Source organism: Bombyx mandarina, chromosome 18 (genome assembly GCF_030267445.1).
Source record: "Bombyx mandarina strain Sakado chromosome 18, ASM3026744v2".
NCBI classification, from domain to species: domain Eukaryota; kingdom Metazoa; phylum Arthropoda; class Insecta; order Lepidoptera; family Bombycidae; genus Bombyx; species Bombyx mandarina.
The window spans coordinates 6,783,224-6,807,384 of record NC_143224.1 but is presented as its reverse complement, the minus strand read 5'-3'; the positions used below and the strand labels follow the sequence as shown (position 1 = coordinate 6,807,384).

Below are 24,161 nucleotides of genomic sequence, written 5' to 3'. Positions count from 1 at the left end.
GCATTTCGTGTGACATGCGCATAACGCATTTCGTGTGACATGCTAGTACGATTTTGGTCCCCATAATTTTCATACCCCGGGCCTATATATGTAAATCGATTCTAAAGGAGTAAACTCCAAAAATATCAAAAATTAACATAGTACGTTTGAGGCATAAAAGAACTCATTACTTCATAGCCATATCAATGAAGTGCATTCCAGCTTTACCGTAGCCGACAGGAATTGAATTAAAAAAAAAAGCTGCACTTGCAATTACGCCATTGAAATGCCCCTCTCACGTTTCAATCTATTATGGCGGCCTCTATGAATCCGAATGGAGTGCAATACGAGATGAGAGGGCCAATAATGAAATATAAAAACAGAAATAAGCACTCCTTTCCACTACTATGGACCGTTGAGAGCCCTCCATTATTCCTATTCAGTAGATTTGCTTTGACGGAATACTTGCCGGTTAATTTAAAATTATAATTTTCGTAAAGACAATGACACAGGTAAACTATGTCAATGTTTTGATTTTTGTGTTAATATAATTCGCTAATACAAGTAATCTATTACAATCTCTTTTTTGTGTGTGTGTGATATCGTCATAGTGACGTCATAGATGACATGGTGATGTCGTCACATAGAGACGTCACACAGGAGCATAGCAAATCTGCTACATGCCACTGTGATCTTTCTTCAAAAAAAATTTTAAAGCATAACGCTCAACTCACTCGAGTGGAAGATCATTCCAGAGCCACATGATACATGGCAAAAATCATATCCAATACCGTCTCAAATAATTATAGTATAGTCCTTAGTGAAGTCGTCGTGGCCTAAAGGATAAGACGTCCGGTGCATTCGTGTTGAAGCGATGCAACGGTGTTCGAATCGCGCAGGCGGGTACCAATTTTTCTAATGAAATACGTACTCGACAAATGTTCACGATTCACTTCCACGGTGAAGGAACAACATCGTGTAATAAACATCAAACCCGCATAATTTGCGTAATTACTGGTGGTAGGACCACTTGTGAGTCCGCGCGGATTGGTACCACCGCCCTGCCTATTTCTGCCGTGAAGCAGTAATGCGTTTCGGTTTGAAGGGTGGGGCAGCCGTTGTAACTATACTGAGACTTTAGAACTTGTATCTCAAGGTGGGTGGCGCGTCTACGTTGTAGATGTATATGGGCTCCAGTAACCACTTAACACCAGTTGGGCTGTGAGCTCGTCCACCCATCTAAGCAATAAAAATAAAATAAAAAAACGTGCATATATCTTTATTGTGTGTATGTATTTAAAGTGTCGATCGTTCCTTTGATTTCCTTTTTCCTTATTAATTCTGTGTCTCTTACTTAATTGAATAATTTAGTACTCCATTCATGGCTTGCTAAAGATCTAAATGGATCTGATTTCTTTTTATTTTACCGTTGATTGAAGTTTCTTTAGAAGAGAACTTAGAGATCTCAATCTTCCGAAATAAAGCAAGACGAATGTTCATTCACAATTGTTGCAAAGACCGCAACACGCAAAACACGTGCAAAAAGATTACAGAGGTATGCCAAACAGACTAAATAAAATCGTTTCCTGCCGGCTTCTATAATGGTCTCGTTTTAATTACATTATTATGTTTTTATTTTTATTTTTTTATTGCCTTTGTAGGCAGACGAGCATACGGCCCACCTGATGGTGAGTGATTACCGTCGCCCATGGACTTCAGCAATGCCAAGGGCAGAGCCAAGCCGCTGCCTACCGCTTAATACTCTCCACAAGCCTCGTTTGAAGAAGGACATGTCATAGCGCTCAGGAAGCAACGTGGAGGGGAGCTCATTCCATAGCCGGATGGTACGTGGCAAAAAAGATCTCTGGAAACGCACTGTGGATGACCGCAGTGGCTCCAGGTAGTATGGATGAACTCTACTCCGGTGGCGGGCGGTGCGATGGTAAAAACGAGACGCTGGTATCATCTCGAACAATTCCTCAGAGCACTCCCCATGGAACATGCAGTACAAAATACAGAGGGAACCGAAGTCCCTCCGCAGACCCAGAGGCTCCAAACGATCCGTGAGAATGGGATTATCGACAATCCGAATGGCTCTCTTCTGTATGGAGTCAAATGGAAGAAGCTGGTACTTGGGAGCCCCGGCCCAGAGATGGGAGCAGTACTCCACGCGAGGCCGGACTTGTGCTTTATAGAGCAAAAGTCTTTGTCCAGGTGTGAAGTATATGTATAATTTATTAGTTGTAACCGTACTGAAGCCTTTTGATATTAAATTTGTTACGACACATTTAACAATATTTTCTAGTCTAGAACCGGGGGTACCGATATCCTCATTATGTCATCTATTATACTCCGATAATCGTCTGAATTAGCCAAACCGAGCACCCACCCTATTAAAAAAATATGTGTGTGTGCAAGTCACACACGGTAGAAGTGAAACTTATAAAAAATAAGAATAATCGCAAGGGTCAACCACTCCGCAGTGCAATGGAGCAGCCTCACCCTGGGGGAACCGCCTGCATGATCACGGTAAAAGATATACGAGAACGTCTATCAACTGTATAACATCTCGTTACCGCGATACAGGAATTGACGAGTTTACGTGCAGTGACATCTATTGATAACAAACTCAATAGAAATAAAAGGATCTCAGGGCCCTCCGCGAGCCACGACAGCGTGCACGGATGTCAAAAATACCTGAACTAGTCGGGGACGCGAGACCGTGTGGAGCGCTTCGTGATTTGTCGGCGCCGCTCGGAGCCGCTTCGGCAAGCCAATCAATCGCGGCACACTTATTTTTTCGTTTCGTTTCATTTCGTTTCATCGAGTTTGAAATCACAACGATTCTAAAGAAGTTTCGCTTCAAAAAAAAAGTCTTAAATGCTGTATAATATATTAATCGGTTACCAATATAACAGCAATAAAGCATCAGCAAATGCAATTGTTTGGCGCACGTTAAATGACAAAACGAGAACAAACGCGTTCGTCAGTCGCCCGTCAATGTTCCACTTTATTGAGATTCCTGACATTACCTCAGTGTTTCCACAGGAATTTCGTTACTTTATTTATGTACCAGGGTACCGTTTAAGAGGCGAATGGTTTTAGATACGAATAGCATGGTATAACTTTCATAAACTTTCTTTTATTAATAATTGAGATGCTACATAATGACATTGGGCCATATTTTGGATGTAAAATATTATATTAAGAGAGATTATTATAAGATTCAATATTAGAATAATCAATTCTTTCCATTTCGTGATCGTGTGTTTGTAAAAATAAAACCATTATTTAAAATACTTTTTTGCGATTTTGTTTCAGCCTAACAGCACCTAAAGGAACCACAATAGCACCTGTTTTAAACGAAAATATGGTTTATGTACACGTATGAATAATCCTTGCCATAACTTAATCACAGAAGAAATAAAAATCATCACCAGATAAAAAAATTTTGAAGGCAAAATGTAAATCTTTAGATATGTAGTAGGTACGAAGTATTTTTAGTAGAGCGTTTTTTTTTTAAATCTCATAAAAAAACTACATATATGTACATGGATATCGCATTTGGCGTAAATATTATGTGGATGCACTTCACTTGAAGACATGACGTCATGGCTCCTATAACCATTTCATGCACTCATAAGACCGCCTGCCCATCATACTAAAATGAAAATAAAGCTTCAACATGGCGAAATATTAACCCGAAATTGCTGCGTCATAAACACAGGACTGTAGAGACTGATAAACTGGTATTTTTGTGCCCAATAAAAGCTTAATCTTAATTTTCAAAAAAAATTCTATCTAACATATGCGTTTCACTGATACAACCAAGTTTCGGTTTCTGATTAAATTGGAACATAGTACAGACACATAGCAGTAGGCAGTGGCTTGGCTCTGCCCCTGGCATTGCTGAAGACCATGGGCGACGGTAACCGCTCACCATCGGGTGGGCCGTATGCTCGTCTGCCTACAAGGTAATAAAAAATAAATCTAGCATAATACCATCGATGAAATGTTGCCAAAAACATTTTAAATGCGAGTAGTTTTAATGAACATAGCATTTTGAAATAACCACAGTGCAGCATGGCCGTAAATTGAAAAAAAAACGACCATGTTTTTGTTATTACTTTCAATAATTCGTAAATTACTAACTAAAGACTTACGGGCTTGAGTTTCTCTGTTAAAGTTTAAATTCAAATTAGTCATGGAGATTTCCAGCATTACATCAAGACGTGGCTAGGCCTCGGGGCTTTAATTATAGTAGAATTAATCTGAGTTACATAACATCTAAGAACTGAAAGCCTCCTTTGGTGAAGGCTTAGTGCTAAATAATTACATTACTCACTTTGAGATCACGGTTTGTGTCAACAGCACCGAGTTAGTAATGAATAAATGAAATTGCCGCTTGAAAATCTCGAAGAAATTTAGTTTTAATTATAGCAATCTATTTTTGTGTTGAAGAATTCCATGTTCAATAAAAAATGTTGTATCTTTTATTTTTCGTTGTAAAAAGTGTTTTTGAGATTGATCTTAGGATTTTTGACTCCCTTCTAGCCTAGCAGTGCGATGCGGCTCATGCCAGAGATTACAGGATAAGTTAGAGACACGACATTCCACATTAAGTTAACTCACGTGTGATTATTTATTGGCAGTTGTTTACATTCGCAACGGCACCAACAGTGTGACTAGGCTCAAGCTATTAAAATAAAAAATAAAAAAAAATCCAAGTAAATAAATATTTTGTAATTAAAAATGTCTGATGTATTCTGTATCGGATATTCCGACTTTATGAAACATTATACTTGTACAAAAAGATATATTTCATATTAATCACAGCGAAGATTGGATTTCTCAGACATGAAATGAAATAATGAAAACATTGACAATTTTTAAATAAAACTATTTTCCAAGTAATAACTTTCATAATTAATGTTAATAACTATTGATATTAAAACAGTTTGGTCTCATTTACTAATCTTAAGAAGTATCAAAATTATGATAACCGGATTAAACATCAAAACAAGATTAGTCTATGGGATTTTTTTAAGAGATGACGAGGAAAATGAGCAATTACAAGATGGCGGTGGCTCCACTTAAAGGCCTAATGAAATTTAGAGTATGCCAAACGGACAATGACTTGCATGGAGTTGGTTGAATTTCATATAAATAAATATTGATAAATTGATTATCTACAAAATACATTTCATAGTGTAAAAGTGAAAAACAGTTTGTTACGCATTTCTTCTTTTTGTGTGTTTTCGTTCTAGTTTGGTAAAAAAAATATACTAAAATAATTTTGCATAAAAGTTTTTATGTTTAAGCTTTTCAATGGGCTTCGGAATTGATTTCAAATACTTTTGTTGTAACGGTGGAAACTGAAAATAATATGATTATTTAGAAAACAGCAGAATTATATTAGGTATCTTCTTCGATTGTCGCGAGTCGTAGAGTCGCGTACTTTTTTAAGTCGGACGACTTAGTACTCATTCACCGACCTTTGAATATTTTTCTAACCACCCTGAAATTCAATAAAATTATTTTTTGCTAATTTTACATTTTTTATGAAGGAAAGGTGGCGTCACCGTCAGCGACAACAAAATTACAAACCACCGTTTCACAGTCGATACTACGCTCTTAATTGAGAATAAAGCTGAATTGGTGAGCCCTCTTGATAGAATGGAAAATGGGAGTGTGTAATGGGTATGGTAATGGAACTGGGCCTCCAAAATCAACCACTATACTTACAACACTATACTTATGTATAATTACAGTAGTAGACTATTTCAGGTCACTCTACATCACTAGTGCCCTGTCATACTGTCACTTAAGCTCATAAAAAAGCTCATTTTTTCTTGTATCAAAACATTTCCAGTAGCTTGTTTCAATAAAAAATAGATCGTTAAAAAAATAATCACGAAATACTAAGATCAGGTCCACGTTTTTCGATTTCCTCACATCTTCATACCAACAGCTACCAACTCTAGAATTCAGGAGCACGGAAAATTATTCTGAAATACAATTAAAGTTTAAAGTAATTTATTTTAATTTTAATCATCCTTGTCTGCCATCGCGTAGCTCGTCTAGGCCGTAGTATTTATTCGTTAGCATTAATATTCATTACTAAACTTCAACCCCACACATTACGACTATTGTATCTAAAGCTTCATAATTATGTGTTATTTAATTACCATTTTTTTGTCACTAGATAAAATTTATGATTCAATTTCAGTAAGACATAGTTTTAGTATATGCTCGGCAAAATTGTGTATCAATAAAAAAATGCTTCGTTTTTAGTCTGGACGGATAGGTGATACTGCTTTAGCTATTTACGTTTACACATTTTGAAGGGAGGAAAAATTATTACACAACTGAGATATGGAGTCCATATCAAGGTAAATGGGTGGTAATATTTACGGTGCAGAGGCTTAACACCAGGTGAGTATTCTAATGCAATAAAAAAAACTTAGTTTATAAAAATTGTGTTAAAAATTAATTAACATCAGCATCGTACAGAATATGTTTGGTTAAATGACTAAAACTTAAATGGTTTAACAAATCAATATCTTTATGATAATTTATTCTCAAATATAAACAACAAATTAAATAAGCCCCAATTAAAGAACCCGTTTAGTTTTGCGCGAATTTGCTATTTGGACTTTGGACAGCTCTCAATAAGCTGTCATTTGTATTTAATTTTCTGTATACAGATAAATGACGAATCGACTATTGAATGAATTTAGCGACCCTTTGCAGACCCTCTGGTCATCAATCATAACATATTAGACGTTTGTTCACCAGTGGCTCTGAGCTCTATCGACATCTATACTAATATATAAATTTACAGTGGTTTTTACGGATGTTCCGTTATAACTACTGAACCATGAATCCGATTGACTTGAAACTTGGTATCCATGTAGAAAATACATGTACTTAAGGGATAGGAAATAATATTTATATGAGTGTTGGACTCCCTACACCAGTTGCGGGGGCGTTAATGATGGAATCTTTGTGGGGGTGAGAAATAATAATGTTAATTTTAAATGGCCAGCGAAGCGGACGGATACAGCTAGTATTATTATAAATGTAGGCAAATTATTGAAAGTATTACATTTAAAGTGATTGAAAATAATACTTTAACACATAATAATAAACGTAAAATTAGCTTAAGATATAAAAGGTTTTACGAGTACGAGAGCAAAAATTAATTTTTCAAATAAAATATGTGTATTTTTGAATTTCATATTGTTTCAAATTTTCTGCTTGATTTCTACTATTTGATTTTTAATATCAGATAGTAAGATAAAAGATGGTGACTTTAATAGCAGTTTTATTAAAGGCAAAAACAATTCGAGACAAACAATTTTGTTGGAATTTCATTACGATGACAATGTTGTCGAGTTCAATTTTCTTGTGAGATAACGAGCGTTGTTGAAATTGTTTCAAGCTCCTAAGTTGAGGCCACTTTGACCTCTGACCCGTGAACATCGCAAATATTCCCATTAGATTCTCACAAAAGAAAACTCTAGTATTTAATTATGAATTTATTAAAACATTTTACGGAGACTGTTTCAAATATTAAAATTTTTAAATTAACCAAAAGTACCTGAAGATGTCTAAAATAATTATGCGTGTCAGCTTCGAGATGCGATTAGAGCTTCCTCTTTTAGTGTGATTGTCATTAAATATACAATAGACAATGGGGGCAACTAAACTCTTCTATTATTCGCTGTAAGTTTGTTTGATATTAATAATACTTTCTTTTTTGAATCTAACGTGTTCACTATTTAAACAATAAAAAAAAAGAAGAAAAAACAACTTAAGTGTTTTCATATTTGTGCGGGTAAGTCTAATTAAAGCCTTTCAAGTGTATTATAATAAGTTATAATAAGGTTTATGCAAGCTAACCACACACAAACCAATTTTAATTACATTCATTCGATCACAAACTAATCACAGACTTGAATCATTGTCCACACAAATTGAATCAGTGACATGAATCGCTTTACGGGGGTCGTTTTTTTTATTGCTTTTGTGGGTGGACGAGCTCACGGCCCACCGGATGCCAAGTGGTTACCGGAGCCCATAAATATCTACAACGTAAATGGCGCCACCTACCTTGAGTTCTAAGGTCTCAAGTATAGTTACAACGGCTGCCCCGCCCTTCAAACCGAAACGCATTACTGCTTCACGGCAAAAATAGGCAGGGTGGTGGTACCTATCCGCACGGACTCACAAGACGTCCAGTGATTACGCAAATTATAATTTTGCAGGTTCCATTTTTATTACACGATGTTATTCCTTCGCCGTGGAAGTCAATCGTGAACATTTAAATACGTATTTCATTAGAAAAATTGGTACCTACTTGCCAACGGGATTCAAAAACCGGTGCATCGCTAGATACGAATGCACTAATATGATCACTCTTGCACCAATCAGTAAAAGTCACAAATTCGTCCTCTTATATTCGTGTTTAAAGAAAGCTGTTAGTGGAACAAATACGTATAACACATAACGTGGTATGCTCGTCATTGCTTTTTCTGTTATACTATATTCATTAATAAAGCAGAAAATGTTATTCGAAGTCGATTGTCGATTGAAAATCTTAAAAGCTGCTACGGTTTAGATATTAAAGTAATTAAAATTTACTTGTGGAATAGTAGTGAAGAAGCGATATGTGCTATTTTTGAAATTGTAATGTGGACTGCAGCAACTATCACACTATGCGCCCTTAATGTGAATGCGATTATGCTAAACTTAAATTTAAAATTATTGAACACTAACGCGACGCCAACCAACTAATATTGGGAAAGCACTCGACTATGTGCTAACGACATGGAGCTCTAATGAACTTGAAATCCTGCGATTCCATTTTGTATAATGGACGATGACATTCAACTACGAAGCACCTAGTGCAGATGAGATTTGTTTTTCCAAAATTATGGCAGCAACTGATTCGATACTTTTTGATTCAGATGCTTAGAAAGTCAAAGATTAAAAAAGCTAATGGTCCAGCTGTTGAATATAAATTAGTAGTATAAATTAGTAGTACACAATATAAAAGCGAGTGTTGCATGTAAGAGTGTGTTTGTTTTTTAATATTTCATCAAACGACTCCGTCATCTCTCAGCCGTAACACCAACCATCGGAGCAGATTTTCCTTCAAAACATTCGACCCAATCATGACAATTAAAAATTAGTTAAAAAGAAGTATTTTTAGATAAAACAAAAGTGATATTAGAAAAAAGCCAATGACACATGCAAACATTGTAATGATGGAAAAACTTTGCCCACCAAATTCGTTTTAACCGATTACTAAAATTTATTACCAGCTCCATTCGGTCTTGTAGTTTCGTAACTCGATGTACATATTTCATCAATTGTGATGACGATTCGTTCGATGCGCTTTTAGAGCTACGTAAGCCCGCAATGGATTTGTGGGAATGACTCGATGTTTGTAAGCTGGATTATTCGGTTAAATATCCAATGTCGCTTCAGCGTTGACAAAATGCCAATATTCCGTGATTGACAATACATTTAGCACGCACAAAAGCAATATAACGTGAATAATGAATCATGTGACTTCGATTTGAATATTATTCCACTTCACAAGAAGGGGAGTATGTAATAATTTTCGATTATGTACTAATGGCTAATATAATTCAATTAGTATCTATCTTCTATCTATCTATATATATAAAAATGAATTGCTGTTCGTTAGTCTCGCTAAAACTCGAGAACGGCTGGACTTATTTGGCTAATTTTGGTCTTGAATTATTTGTGGAAGTCCAGAGAAGGTTTAAAAGGTAAATAAATTTGAAAATGCTCGGAATTAAATAAAAATAACAATTTTATTTTTCCTTTGATGTGTCCCCTGTCGGGCGGATTCCGTTTGTTTATTTTATACAAAAGTTTAGGTTTTTTATTTATCGATTGAGGCACTACGAAGTCTGCCGGGTCAGTTAGTCTATATACCTACCTATATATAAAAATGAATTGCCGTTCGTTAGTCTCGATAAAACTCGAGAACGGCTGGACCGATTTGGCTAATTTTGGTCTTGAATTATTTGTGGAAGTCCAGAGAAGGTTTAAATGGTAGATAAATATGAAAATGCTCGGAATAAAATAAAAATAACAATTTTGTTTTCCCTTTGATGTGTCCTCCCTCGGACGGATTCTTTTTGTTTGTTTTAAGTTTATTTTATACAAAAGCTTAGGTCATTTATTTATCGGTTGAGGCACTACAAAGTCTGCCGGGTCAGCTAGTCGTAGATAAAATGTTCTTGTTTAGAAGACTTAAGGTGTGCGTTGATTTCTCTTATCAATTTATGAAAATATGTAGTTTGGTGTACTCAGGCGGAATTGATCTATTAATTTCTTAATGATAACAGCAGTGTATGTTTTAACTATCGTAGGCAGACATGTACTTAAATTCACTTCGCATTTACGTTTTTATTGTTGGTCTATCAGAGTTTTCCTTTTATTTTATATTTTTAACGTGATTTTCATTGTTTTTATTGAAATTATGACAGTTTACTCTCACAAGACCTTTCTTCAAAAATACATAAACTGCCTTAATTTATAATACTGATTAAGGTGATTGAAATTAAATATTACCTTTTCATTTCCGCAATACAATAAAATTAGAGTGTAAAAGTCACGAATATAGACTTAAAACGTATTACTTAAAATAAATTTAATTTAATGCGAACGCAGACATATTGAAATTGACCGGTTTTGTTACAATCCATGTTCCTTCTGGTTAAACCCATAACAAGTATAGGAACTATGGTAATAAGTAGATCGCAGTACTCCTATATTTTTATGTTACGAAAATCTCAAAATCAGAATTTTGCTCCGTAATATATTCTATTACTGATCAATAAAGACCATTGAGTTATTAACTTACTTAGCTACTTAAGATTTCGCAAGGATAGATTAGCTGGGACGCCGGACGTAACACTTTAAACCCCAGATCTCGGAATAAAATAGAGAAACGTTTCCAATGTTTTTGTGGAAATAGACATTCTTATGTTAGCAGGATAGTTGTTTTTTTTTGTTGTAATGTGTTTTTGAAGTGAAAACTTCTTTAGAATCGTTGTGATTTCAAACCGGATGCAACGGAAAAAACGACAGGTAAGAGACACAAATACAAAAATGTGTAGGATGAAGCCAGCAAAGAATGAGACAGAAATATACATACTATTTAATACAGCGCCATCTGTGAGATTTTTGAAGTGAAAACTTCTTTAGAATCGTTGTGATTTCAAACCGGATGCAACGGAAAAAACGACAGGTAAGAGACACAAATACAAAAATGTGTAGGATGAAGCCAGCAAAGAATGAGACAGAAATATACATACTATTTAATACAGCGCCATCTGTGAATTTTTTTAATACTAACGTGTGTATGAAAGCTCTTATAGTGAATTTTAATTTAGGATTATACGTGAAATTAAAATATCAATTCACAGAGGGCGCTACCTTACAATTATTTACTAATGGCAAAATTTTACATATACTTAAGACGTTTAGGATAATTGTATTTTAATTTTGGAAGGTTTCACTTCTACCACGTGTGAATTGCACACATGTCTTTTTTTTGTTAAGTTACATTTCTTCTGTATAATCCTATCAAATTAAATGATACAGTTACAAAATGAAGGTATATTGTAGGATTCGAGCAAACTGTTGTACTTAAAGTGACAACCAGAATTCAACGCCACATAAATTTGAAAGCAGCGGTTGTAGTTTGTAGGCCAATGTCCAGCGCTCGCTCCAGCTGCGAGCTTTTGTGCATTATAAACAAGTTGCACTCGACAATAACAGGACTATTCGAAAATTTGAACCAAAGATATGTTCTTTTTTTTCATTATGAACACTTAAATTAAATTCCTTGTTCGCCTACACCAGTCAAGGTTATTGTGATATAGAGTGTTCTTATTTAAAATTTTGTTTTAAAAATTTGTTTACTCTATCAGGGTTGACAATGTAAGGCTACTACTGCATATTTTAGAAGCGTTCATCTCCTGAAGAATACGAAGCCTTATAATATGTAGGTATATTCGCATCGAGCTAAATATTTATACAGTAATTCAAATTTGACAAATGGACATTTATCTATCTATTATCGTGATAACAAGCTTACGCCATTACGTACATAAACATAATACCTGTTTCTACTTCAAAACACTCATATTGCGGTTCGAACAATAGAACTTCAACCTTATAGTTAGTGACAGCATTCACGTTGTAAGGTTTATCGATGCTTTCGAGTTCAAGGAGTTATAGCGGGTGAGACTTCAGCAATTAACATTTTTTTATTACTTAGCTGGGTGGACTGATACCAGAGCTCGAGAATAATAAGGCAAATGCCACCGCCCAATTTAGGACATGAATTCTAAGTCTCAATATTATAGTACAACGGCTGCCCCACCCTTCAATCCGAAACACATTACTGCTTAACAGCATTAATAAGCAGACTAGTGGTGGACCCGTGAGGACTCACAAGACCATGTTGCGCATAGTAATTACGAAATTTTTACAAGGTTCAATTTATTACAGCATGTTATTCCTTCAGCAAAAAACTAATTCGGGAAAATTTGTTTATTACGTCTCTTATTAGAAATATTGGTTACTTGCCTGCGGGATTCGAACATCAATAAAGTCGAATCGGACGTTACAAGTGCACCAGGCGACTTATCCTGAAGGTAACGTCGACTTCTAAAACTTAAAAATTATTAAATGAAAAAAAAGCCTTGAAAACTTCCAGCTCATAGTGCCGTAAAAACCAGAACCCTAAAACATTATCTAACCTCTTAAAGTTTTGAATTTACCACAAAACGTAAACTTCAAATTTATACATAATTTTTTAAATTTAGATTCGAATTTTATAAAATAAAGTGATAATTCAGTAAGTGAGTGCGTGTTGGTAAAGAGCTATCAACAGCTGAGCTCTTTTCAAACGCCACATCAAAGAGAGGCGTAAAATCATTCACAAAATCGTATTATAAACAAAATCTTGATGTCTTTATGAAGCAGTAAACTTGTCTCTCATTCATAACCATTCATGATATGATCACGTTTCAGATTATGCGGGCTTTTAATAGGTCAAAATTAACATATGAACGCTCGGGTCATCTCGCCTGAAGGATTATGTGTTAATAGTGTCTTAGACGTTAATAGCGTATGAAGGGTTAAGCCCGTGTTTGGTGATGTTGAGAGAAACTGTCCTACAAAATGATCTCAAGATGACGGTCTAATAGCAGTTTGATGACGAATTTAACACCATGATCGTTCAATCACTGCTGTTTTCTATCAACACCTAATCCTTTAGGTATTGGTGAAATATTGCTAATCTATCTATATATATAACAATGAACTGCTGTTCGTTAGTCTCGCTAAAACACGAGAATGGCTGGACCGATTTAGCTAATTTTGGTCTTGAATTATTTGTAGAAGTCCAGAGAAGGTTTAAAAGGTAGATAAATATGAAAATACTCGGAAAATAAACAAAAATAACAATTTTGTTTTCCCTTTGATGTGCCCTTCGTTGGACGGATTCGTTTTGTTTGTTTTAAGTTTATTTTACACAAAAGTTTTGTCTTTTATTTATCGATTGAGGCACAATGAAGTCTGCCGGGTCAGCTAGTTATATATAAAAGTTTACAATGTAATGCATTAATTTCACGAAAACTAATCGTATTAATATTTTAAAACTAATCACATTAGAACGTGATTAACTTTAAAACCTTGAAAAAAATATCCGAAATTAAATAATTTAAATTTTAAAACGCTTAATACCATGTAGGTCACCGGTCCCCAAAGTGGCGCACTGAAGTTATTATATCGATTTCTCTCTTCGATCTTCTAATTAAGGCGCCTAGTAGTAATATCTAGTAAACTTTAGGAATGACGAACCCGAAGATAATAAAAATGAATCTATTGCTAAGAGAACTAAAAGACTAAATCATACAGTAACAAGCAAAAGAAAGCAAAGTTAGGCAATCTAGGCTCTAAATAACAGAAATCGACGTTTTAAAGTTGATCGCGTTCTAATGTTCTAGCATTAAAATAATAATACCAGTAGTATTCGTCAAAATAATGCATTACATTGTAAGCTTTTGTAATTGCAAAATTTTACCAATACGTTAAACATAAAACTGTAATAAATTTCAGATACTGTTTTTTTTGCTCCTTACAAAGACAATCATTCAATAAATATCGAATGCAATAGCACTACATTAATAAACGTTATTGTTATAAAATGAGCATTAATATAAAATGACCTTGAATTACCTTTTTCGAAATTGTCACTATTTCGTGTTTAGTTTTTTAAAACCTCCATGGTCTTTGGTCATGCATCAGGGTGGGTTGCGGAATTCGCCTGTGATTTCTATGGGTACCAATATTCATTTATCACCAGATAAGTACTCTTTTGCCCTCTTTTGTTCTACAGTAAAACAAATACTGTATTAAACTTAAAATCTCTTACAGTTACCATATTTACCAGATAGATAAATAGTACCGGACATTTACTAACAAGCCATTTTCAATCTCATTCCAGTTCTTCATCTCCTTAAAACCATTTAGCTTAAAACGATGTACAGAGGATCACGGGTTCACTCAAGTCCAACTAGTTTTATCTAATAAAAAGATATTGGATCATTGCCCTTAGAGAGCACTGCACGGGTTTTCTTTAAACTCATTTATCCTTCAGAACACGACCAGAAAGAATTCTAATTCTCGTAGTAGTGTAAGGAATAATGATTTTAGAGGCAACGAACTCCTGAATTTAAGGCGTTATTTTTATTACCATCAGGTGTAAAGCGCTCATCAGCGGATCTAATTCTGAATCAGTCCCTTAAACCAAATTGCCTATTGGTCTCGCACCCTAAATTCAAAAGACATCTAATCCTCCACTCGAGCAGTGAGCTGTCTCTGCGCGCCAGTCTTGCACTTTTGGATGTTTACATTGTCTTCTTCATTATTACGCGTCCCACTTGGTATCCGCTAAACTGTAGCAGTAAATTACCCGAGTGGGACCTAATCTTTTCCCACACCACACACGCCTGTAGTTTTCACAACAATGTACATGGTGTCTACTTGTGATAATAAATACAACCCAAGCGTGTCTCATACTCTCTTCCCTAATACCCGAAATGTCACGCTGCGCATTCCTCGCTTCAGACAAAATACGGGTCACCGTCCTTTTAGAATTCAACGTGACACTTGGCCACTCTCGCAAAATCTTCTCGGCAATACCGATTCAGTGGCAGATGCCATCGCAAAGCAGCTGCCCTTGAGGTATTAGACCTTCCGCGAAGGAACTCGGGCAGCTGCTGACAAATCTCTCTCTCCTCGCCCGGCTGAACTCGCTCATCCATTCTAATGAAGTTAGAAAGTCTTCCATGCTACGAGCGATCTCTCAATCACAAAAAAGGTATGACGGTTGTACCAAGTATCGAACTAGCCAGGATAAATTAGGACCGAGACCCCTAAGTTTATTCGTAAGGTCACAGAAAATTACAGAGAATTAATGAAAATTAAATCATTACATTTACATTAGTAGAGTATTTTATTGCAACATACATACAATATACACATAATATATAAGTTGTATAACTTCTAAGTAATAAAAAGAAGAAAAAAAAGATTAACTTTGAAATCGAATCATCTGCTTATCTTATCTCTCGGTTATTATCTACTATACTTAATACCGGTGTCTAAAATTAGTTCAGATATTTTAACATTAGTCATTGTAAGCAGAGTGGCGCAGTGGAAGCGTGCTGGGCCCATAACCCAGAGGTCCGTGGATCGAAACCACGCTCTGCTATTGTCAAATGTTTTGTTTTGTTTCTTTTGGGGTTAAAATTAACATGACGTTAATTCACTCTTTCCAACACTAACTGTCACAAGTAGAGAGGCACAGTGGAAGCGTGCTGGACCCAAATCCCATGGTTTCGTGGATCTAAATCACGCTACGCTATTAAAGTATTTCCCAGACATTAAAATTTAATTTCTCAGAGTATAAAAACTATGAAACGGGCACATAAATTCTCTCTCTCCAGTAACTATCAGAATAGTGCAGTGTAAACAAAGCTTTGTTTTCTGTTTAATGTACACTGTGTATATCTATTTTTGTTTTCAGAGAATTAAAATGTTTACTTCGAAAACATACCTTCACTAAAATTTAGAAGCAAATCTAGCACTTTTTCTTTACCCTTGCCTTTGTTTTTGGATTGCGGTCTAGCTCGTATTTTAATAACTACATCCATATAATATATTTGCTGTATGAAACAAGAATTTTACAGAAGCTCCACACGAAGCTTTAAAGATGCATACATAAAGTTTTTATTGTAATAAGACGCGTAGTAAAGATAATTGTGTTATCAAAAAGGATGCTTTACGAATATATTATCTTTTCTTATATACGACAGATTATTTTAACGAAAATTCGCAGTCTTCTACTTTGCTTAATGCTGATACGAATACGACAAAAAGATCCATTTGCATAATCAAGACAATACCTATCAAGTATTCTGAAATATTATTTTTATACGTATACATCTACATACGTAGTCTGAATATGTAATGTTTTTAATGATATAGCAGTAATAAAATATAATAGTATAAGGGGATTAAGTGGAGATGGTGTGCATTAAGTGTTGACATATTACACAAAAGTTTATCTTTTCACTCGGTACGGATATAACGCAATTGATACTCTGATACAACTCGACCGATAGTATAGGAGCTTACAAAGACATGCACAAAATTATGTTTGTCAACTCCGCCTTCTCTACCTCCTTGTGTCGATAATTCTCAATGCTGAGCCTCGTGGCCTCTCTGAATGGCTTTCTCGCGGACTTACCAACAGCTTTTCAATTTATCTGAACACTAACCTTAAAATATCAAGTAATCGTTATTGTATCTACTATTGTTGCCCCACTCTTCAAATGCACGATTACTTCGCAGCAAAAACAGGAAAAATAGTTGTACGTACCCATGCGGGCTCATAATACAATCTATACTAACACACAAAACTCATATATTTTTACGACACAAGCCCGTCGATATGGGCTATCAGAGTATCATACAGTTTCATACTAGATGAAAACATAACTCTTTACCATAAAAAAAGTAATCGATACGTGTTTGAAATGAGAAAACCTTGTAGTTTAAGCCATAAATCGTTGATGGCACCGGATAATTGTCGATGGCTCGGCTTCATAATTGATTTTAGTTATTGATTCATAGTTTATTTCCTTATTAAGCTAATAAATATTCATATATAAAATATGTAATACAATCGGAGAAAACTTCATTAATGATTTACCTTTCCTTACCATTTATAAAAAAAAAACACATGCAGTAAGAAGAAATGTCGAATATTGAAAACTTACAAATACATGATCAAGCCGTAATAATCGTAATAATATAAAATTATTAACGAAGAATGAAAATGAAAAGGATTTCAAAAGGCAAAACATTTTAATATAAAAAAATAAGCAGAGTACCTATAACTTGTTTAATGAAGTATATTAAAATTTCTTAGCAATCTCAGTATTTTTGATATATTTTAATCAAACTCGTAAATTTGCATTTCGACCTTCGAATACGGTCTTCATACTGTTGTTCCCCGAAGTTCATGCATAAAACTCATAAACAAATCCCTACCTAACCCCCATCCTAATAACGGAGAATAAATTTATATTACAGTTTGAAATTGACCTTTCCTGAAATTGGGAACTTGAATGATTCCAATAAGAACATAAAGTCTTTGGAGATCCTTCATGAATTGAACCTGATGGCCAATGCGATATTTCCTGCATGCAGACATTAGTTTTCTTATTGCTCTATATTCCGTGGTGCTTGCTATGAAGAACTAGAAAAAGAATTAGTGAATCGGTCATATTCGTTTTTTTTATTATTTTTTTATTGCTTAGATGGATGGACGAGGTCACAGCCCACCTGGTGTTAAGTGGTTACTGGAGCCCATAGACATCTACAACGTAAATGCGCCATCCACCTCGAGATATAAGTTCTAAGATCTCAGTATAGTTACAACGGCTACCCCACCCTTCGAACCGAAACGCATTACGGCTTCACGGCGGAAATAGGCGGGGTGGTGGTACCTACCCGTGCGGACTCCCAAGAGGTCCTACCACCAGTGATAACGCAAATTATAATTTTGCGGGTTTGATTTTTACTACACGATGTTATTCCTTCACCGTGGAAGTCAATCGTGAACATTTGTTGAGTACGTATTTCATTAGAAAAATTGGTACCCGCCTGCGGGATTTGAACACCGGTGCATCGCTACATACGAATGCACCGGACGTCTTATCCTTTAGGCCACAACGACTTTTCTAATGAAATACGTTTGACCATACCCACGTAAAAAAAGTTTAAGGATCTGAAACTATTTCTTCATCTCATGTTTTGTAAATGATTTTTCGTGATTTTTTAGGAGATTTACCAAGATCCTTCAGGCTTTGAAATTTAATTGTTTGATACTCATCTTTTACTTTCCATATCGACGCTTGAAAGGCAAACGTGGCTAAGCGACAATAACTGCTTTATACATAAATGATAGCCAATAACCATATTCGATGCGCAAAAAAAATATATTTCTAGGTCTATTAAAATTATTTCAATCCTACAGCTGGATTCGTTAAAATAGAATTTTTTTCAGGTATTTCTCAGGTATATTTTAAATTAATTACAACTTTAAATTAGTCTACTGTAAAGTTCACGCATTGTCGCTTAGTCGCGTTTGCCTTTCAAGCGTCGATATGTATTATGATTATCTAGGAGACGTTTATCAAAATATAATTTTTATACTATACATAATGCAAAATATGGGAAGTAGGTAAATTTGTTTTGTAAATCCATCTCATAAAATTTTGTGTTATTAGATTTTTATGAAGTCCTCGTATCCTAAAGAATAAGACGCCCAATGTTATTGTACCGAGCGATGCGACAACATTATTACCCAAAATTCCCAGGCAGGTACCAAGGTTTCTAATGAAATAGGTACTTAGCTCTTGTTTTCGAATGAATTCGAAGATGAAAGACAGATATTACTGAGAGATAGAATAGTAAAACAAATAAAACGTAGTTCTATAAACTCATAACTGCAGTGAGCATTGGATGAGCAAAATCTTATGTTTTCGAGGAGAAATAAAGGAATTCGTATTATTTTAGAAAATCTTATTAACAGACAATGCACAGATTGAACCAGTGTGTCTAGAAGCTTGAAAGCTCCGAAGAGCTCTTTGTGTAACGTAAATGATCTATCCGTAGAATTTTCATAAATAAATCTTTTCTCACAAGGAAAATTTGTAAAATGTTGTTGTTGTTTTTTTTTTTTTTCCTACCTAAGTTGATAGCCTTAGGGGCTATTTCAGCGTAACCGTGGCTAGTAGGTGAGCTCACGGGGCTCAAACCTGATGACAATGCTAACACGAACCCTAGCAAGAGCCGTGCTTCGCAGAATCTACCACTGGATCGAAAACGCGACAGTGGGCTTAAAATGTTGACTGATTCGGATGCGCTATAGTTAGCACTCCTGTCTTCTGGACTAAGGGTCGTAAGTTCGCTTCCTGCTTCGAGCAAAATTAGTGTGAGGACCGTGAATTTTTTGAATTGAGTCTTGCTATTTAATACCTACTTATATGTTTTTTATTTTTTTTATTTCTTAGATGGGTGGACGAGCTCACAGCCCATCTGGTGTTAAGTGGTTTCTGGAGCCCATAGACATCTACAACCGTAAATATGTGTAATTTTTTAACGTATTCATGTATGTCACACATTTATGTATGTCAGTCGAGTTAAGGAATCTTGTTTGAAAGGCCATGTGTGATTTGCCCCGACTATTCACTTATTTTATTTTCATATAAGTATTTCAAATATAAACTGAAATATGTACTAATACTGAAGACTAAATACTAGAAGATTAATTTAATTAAGTATTTAATTTGTAAGAATGAAATAGTTGAGTTGGATTTTATTTATTTATTTCTTGCGATGTTAAGTGTTAAGTCCATAGATATCAACAACCTAAATACGGCACCCACCTTGAGACATTAGTTCTAAGTCTCCGTTTTTACAATACAACGGCTACCCCACCCTTCAGAACGAAACGCATTACTGCTTAACGGTCGCAACAGGCAGGGTGGTGGATGCGAGCGAGCTCATAAGACGTTCTGCCGCCAGTAATTTCGCAAATTGTATTTTTTATAGAATACTTGTAGAAAGAATTGCCTCATTATTGTTTTCATGTTCATGTTTTCTTTTATTACTGTGTCCTTACTAACTTATTTTTAAGAAATCACTGTTACTAACATTTATATGGATCATTATCTGAAATAAAGAATTTAATAATAATAATAATAATAATTGTAGTGTGCTACAATAACATCATATTGTTTTGTACTAATTTACAATATAGTTATGCAAGTTTTGAGATATACCCGGTATAACTGATCGATAGGCAAGGGTGTGAAGAACATCGTTGGCTCCATACAATGGTAGTGCCCGTATGGTTTCCCAATTTAACGAGCTCGCAACGACGTATTGAGAGAGGCTGCCTTGGAGGGTCGGTCGCTTTGAAATTCTGATAATAAGCTCTCGTATGTATTTGTGTAGCTTCAAACAGATCTCGTTAAAGGGTAACATTATATTTAAATGTTAAATTTAAATAGTTCTGTTGTATGACTAGATCAACAGACAGACCCAAATAAAGCAATAAAATAATTTCTAAGAAAAAAAATCGATTTTACTACACAATAGTACAAATTAAACTTTTTATAACTGTCCAAATATATTTTTTATTGCTTATATGAGTGGACGAGCTCACAGCCCACCTGGCTTTAAGTGGTTACTGGAGTCCATAGACATCTAAATGCGCCACCCACCTTGAGATATAAGTTCTAAGGTCTCAGTATAGTTACAGCGGCTGCCCCACCCTTAAAGCCGAAACGCATTACTGCTTCACGGCAGAAATAGGCAGGGCGATTATACCTACCCGTGTGGACTCACAAGAGGTCCTACCACCAGTAAAAATTATGATATGATATCCATGACCATAAAAAAATAATTCAAGTCACATAACGAACTGAAAGCGTTTCAAATTACTCTGAAAAAGATGTATAATTTTACGTTCGCTGTACAGATTATAGGAACTTTTTTCATTAGGGCGCTTTACCGGACACAAAATGAACATACTTTAAGCGCACTTGACGCTTAAAAAGGCTATTTCGAACCTTAAAATTGACGTTTCATTCAATGTGGCCAGCTTTAAGAGGCTAAATGAATAAAAGGCGACCGTGGTACAAGGAATGGTATTTAAAACGTAAATGCAACCGCTTTGCTGTGGTAAAAAAATCCGTCTATTTGCTGAAACCACTCAAGCACCATCGTACGCTGATACCTTCGGATAAGTGTGAAAAAATTTCAAATGGATAACTGACGCGTGAACGCATAGAACACATACATATAAAGGCTATTGTTTCTGTGTATATCATGAATATAGAACATGTGGAGAAAGACCTTCCGACGGATCTTTTATTCATGGTTGACTTACGAAATTTATCTGCAGAACTAGCGTGAGCATTAAACAAAACGAGCGAAACAAAAATCCGTAAAATTATTTTCAAAATACCTGTACATCTCGTTGCGATAAAAAGGGAAACTTTACATTTTGTTGTTGCAGAGTAAATAATTTTTGTGTTATAATTTATGAGTAATTTTTTTTAATGCCCTTGTAGGCAGACGAGCATACGACCCACCTGATGGTCAGTGGTTACCGTCACTCATGGACATCAGCAATGCCAGAGGCAGAGCCAAGCCACTGCCTACCGTTTAATACTGTCCAGAAGCCTCGATTGAAGAAATAAAATCATTTTATTTCCATAATCATACACGGAAAGTCGATTAAGTGTTCTTTTTATTTCCAGAAATGAGTTATTAGTTATTATTGAACATAAATGTTACTAAGATGAATATGGTACCAAAATTCATGAGTTTATTAGTAGCTATTAAAAAAGAATTCAAGTGAGGAAAAGGTACAAGTTCAACATCATCAGGGGTGCTGAATTGTAGTATACCTTAACAATTTTTAACTGCAATAGTAGAAATGGGCGATTCATTGAAAATATTCCGTTACATCCAGTACAACATAACACTAATATAATAACCGTAACAATGGATTTAATGATCAATTTCCCCAAATTTTTATTGCGCTAGTTGAGGATATACGTTCGCTTGAGAATAAGCGGTTACTTATACCCATGAATATTACTACAACGTGAATATCATAAGGTTGATTTCAAGGTAAAACTGAGGTAAAAAGTTTGAATCGTTTTTTACAACGACTGTTGCGTCACTACAAAACTTAAATGTGAATTGTTGTGGCTTTGATGATTATCTAAAAATATTTTTGTATTTAACGCTACACTAATCTCATGATGGAACTGGATAGTGGATTATGCAAACCACCATGTGCAAACCAGTCAACTTTGCTTTAGTTGCTCATTCGATTTGTCTTTAGGAATTCGACCGGTCACCAAGCTAAGCTGTTATTGAGTAACAAGCATCGTTCGGTTTTAATGTACCAAATGAGGACATGTCGTCTTTATTGACAAATTAGCACACGTAGTCGTCGTGGCCTAAAGGATAAAGACGTCCGGTGCATTCGTGTTGAGCGATGCACCGGTGTTCGCATCCCGCAGACAGGTACCAATTTTTCTAATGAAATACGTACTCACTCAAATGTTCACGATTGACTTCCACGGTGAAGGAATAGCATCGTGTAATAAAAATCGAACCCCCCAACATTATAGTTTGCATAATTACTGGACATCTTGTAAGTCCGCGCGGGTTGGTACCACCACCCTGCCTGTTTCTGCCGTGAAGCAGTAATGCGTTTCGGTTTGAAGGGCGGGGCAGCCGTTGTAACTATACTGATACCTTAGAACTGATATCTCAAGGTAAGTGGCGCATTTACGTCATAGATGTCTACGGGCTCCAGTAACGACTTAACACCAGGTGGGCTGCAAGCTCGTCCACCCATTTAAGCAACAAAAAAACGTAGATTTTTTCATTAGACTTTCAAAACACTCTTAAAGTCACTCACTTGCACCGATGTAAAATGTTAAGCTGCCGTAGTAGCCGCGGTCAGGCCCTCGTGTCGAGTGCGGCATTATCAACCGTCTGGTCCCTCCTCGCTCTTCGACCCTTGTTCAACCTTCAAAATAGAAGACAGCCTTTCTGTATTATTATCGCAGCTATGTTGCTCAGATCACTGTGTAAATTATTTCCAAACAAGAGCAATCGCATTCCTAATTAAAATGAAATGTTAAAAAAAATTAATTATGACAAAGCCCACTGAAACTCAGAAAAATAAGCTATGCCTCGAAACTCGTTATAAAAATTCATATCAAAACCGCTGTTATTAGACGTTTCATCACAAAAATAATAATGTTAATGGGATTTTCCTCATTTTTTCTCTGTTCATTATTTTCGTTGGCATCTCTCATGTGTCTAAAAAATGAAAACTGCCCGGAGCTCATAGACTCGGCATATTAAGGACGCCAGAGCGAAATTGTACGAGGAATAAAACATAAATTATTCAACAAAGGCAATGAGCCCACGTTTCATCTTTTCCATTATGTATAAATATTTGGAGAGAAGTACTCGTTTAACCTCATTTTGTAAATTAACGGCCCACCACGTTACAAAGTTACATCTGCGGGTATTCGGACCTACCCCCTTTTAGGATTTCATCAAAAGAACCCAACACTTGACTTATTTTCTCGTAAATCTAACGTAATTCATAATTTTGTTAGAGCACACGTAGATTATTAATTTGAATATGTTCGGGTAAATGGAAAGCTCTAGAAATGGATTTCGTAATCGCAATGAAATATTTTAGCAAATATATGTATATTTCATTTCAGTTCTCCATTAGATTAGCCCTCGAAAATCATTCCATTTTAATGTTAAATGTAGTGTAAATTGTAAATATTATGGTTTTATCTTTTTAAGCTTAAATCCCCCCAAGTGGGATAGAGGGTTTTAACAGTATTTCGCCATCGCGATCAGTCTTGGCTACGCCTTTTACTTCAGGCCAGATTAGCTCGATTGTCTTCATCTCTGCTGCCATAGTGTACCAGGTTTGC

General features: G+C 35.4%; 1 long non-coding RNA gene and 1 other non-coding gene across 2 annotated transcripts in view; one reads left to right on the top strand and one right to left on the bottom strand.

Moving 5' to 3' along the window:
- Positions 1 to 23,756, bottom strand: part of LOC114249104 (uncharacterized) — a 77,623-nt gene extending 53,867 nt beyond the window's left edge. The window contains exon 1 of the long non-coding RNA XR_016324551.1: positions 23,117 to 23,756. This is a non-coding gene — a long non-coding RNA (uncharacterized LOC114249104). The remainder of the gene's footprint in view (positions 1 to 23,116) is intronic.
- Positions 15,740 to 15,811, top strand: TRNAM-CAU (transfer RNA methionine (anticodon CAU)). Its single transcript has one exon. It is a non-coding gene; the product is annotated as a tRNA-Met (tRNA).
- Positions 23,757 to 24,161: the final 405 nt, after the last annotated feature.